The 1764-nt window shown below is 37.5% G+C and overlaps 1 non-coding gene across 1 annotated transcript; it reads right to left on the bottom strand.

The window, feature by feature from the left end:
- Nucleotides 1-882: 882 nt before the first annotated feature.
- Nucleotides 883-991, bottom strand: LOC127747196 (small nucleolar RNA R71). Its single transcript, XR_008008999.1, has one exon. It is a non-coding gene; the product is annotated as a small nucleolar RNA R71 (small nucleolar RNA).
- Between the last annotated feature and the right edge of the window lie 773 nt (nucleotides 992-1764).

Below are 1764 nucleotides of genomic sequence, written 5' to 3' on the forward strand. Positions count from 1 at the left end.
TTTGACTTTTTATTTATTTCTTATCTTTTACAAAACCACCTAACAACTTTTCTCTCTCGAATTTTCGAAAATACCTCCCTCTTTTTCAAAATTTCTTTTTAATTAATTAATTGTTTTAAATTTTAATTTTAATTTTATTTCTTATATTAATTTTCGAAAATCATTAACTCCTTTTCAAAATTATTTTTGAAAACTTCTGTCTCTCATCTTATTCTATTTATTCATTCATTTACTAACACTTCTCTTCATCTCAAATCACTGTCCCTATCTTCACCCTTCTGTTTGGATTCTCCTTTCTTTATTCCATTTCTTCTTCTACTAACAATAAGGAACCTCTTTACTGTGACATAGAGGAACAAGGAAAAAGGCATTCTTGTTGAAGCTGATCCAGAACCTGAAAGGACTCTGAAGAGAAAACTAAGAGAAGCTAAATTACAACAATCCAGAGACAACCTTGCTGAAATTTTTGAACAAGAAAAGGAGATGGCAGCCGAACCCAATAACAATATTGTAAAAAGGATGCTTGGTGATTATACTGCACCTACTTCCAAGTTTGATGGAAGAAGCATTTCAATTCCTGCCATTAGAGCAAACAATTTTGAGCTGAAACCTCAATTAGTTGCTCTAATGCAACAAAACTGCAAGTTTCATGGACTTCCATCAGAAGATCCCTACCGGTTCTTAACTGAGTTCTTGCAAATCTGTGAGACTGGTAAGACTAATGGAGTAGATCCTGAAGTCTACAGGCTCATGCTTTTCCCTTTTGCTGTAAAAGACAGAGCTAGAGCATGGTTGGACTCTCAACCTAAAGATAGCCTGGACTCTTGGGATAAGCTGGTCACAGCCTTCTTAGCTAAGTTTTTTCCTCCTCAAAAGCTGAGCAAGCTTAGAGTGGATGTTCGGACCTTCAAACAAAAAGATGGTGAATCCCTCTATGAAGCTTGGAAAAGATACAAGCAGATGACCAAATGATGTCCTTCTATTATGGTCTATCTGAGTTCTCTAAGTTGTCACTGGACTATTCTGCTGGTGGATCCATTCACCTAAAGAAAACACCTGCAGAGGCTCAAGAACTTATTGACATGGTTGCAAATAACCAGTTCATGTACACTTCTGAGAGGAATTCCGTGAATAATGGGACGCCTCAAAGGAAGGGAGTTCTTGAAATTGATGTTCTAAATGCCATATTGGCTCAGAACAAAATGTTGACTCAGCAAGTCAACATGATTTGTCAAAGTCTGAATGGATGGAAAAATTCATCCAACAGTACTAAAGAGGCATCTTCTGAAGTAGAAGCTTATGATCCTGAGAACCCTGCAATGGCAGAGGTAAATTACACGGGTGAACCTTATGGAAACACCTATAATTCATCATGGAGAAATCATCCAAATTTCTCGTGGAAGGATCAACAAAAGCCTCAACAAGGCTTTAATAATGGTGGAAGAAATAGGCTCAGCAATATCAAGCCTTATCCATCATCTTCTCAACAACAGACAGAGAATTCTGAATAGAGTACCTCTAACTTAGCAAATTTAGTCTCTGATCTGTCTAAGGCCACTTTAAGTTTCATGAGTGAAACAAGGTCCTCCATTAGAAATATGGAGGCATAAGTGGGCCAGCTAAGTAAGAAAATCACTGAAACTCCTCCTAGTACTCTCCCAAGCAATACTGAAGAGAATCCAAAAAGAGAGTGAAAGGCCATTGATATAATCAACATGGCCGAACCTAGAGAGGAAGGAAAGGACGTGAATCCCAATGAGGAAG

The sequence above is a fragment of the Arachis duranensis genome, chromosome 4 (genome assembly GCF_000817695.3).
Source record: "Arachis duranensis cultivar V14167 chromosome 4, aradu.V14167.gnm2.J7QH, whole genome shotgun sequence".
NCBI lineage: Eukaryota > Viridiplantae > Streptophyta > Magnoliopsida > Fabales > Fabaceae > Arachis > Arachis duranensis.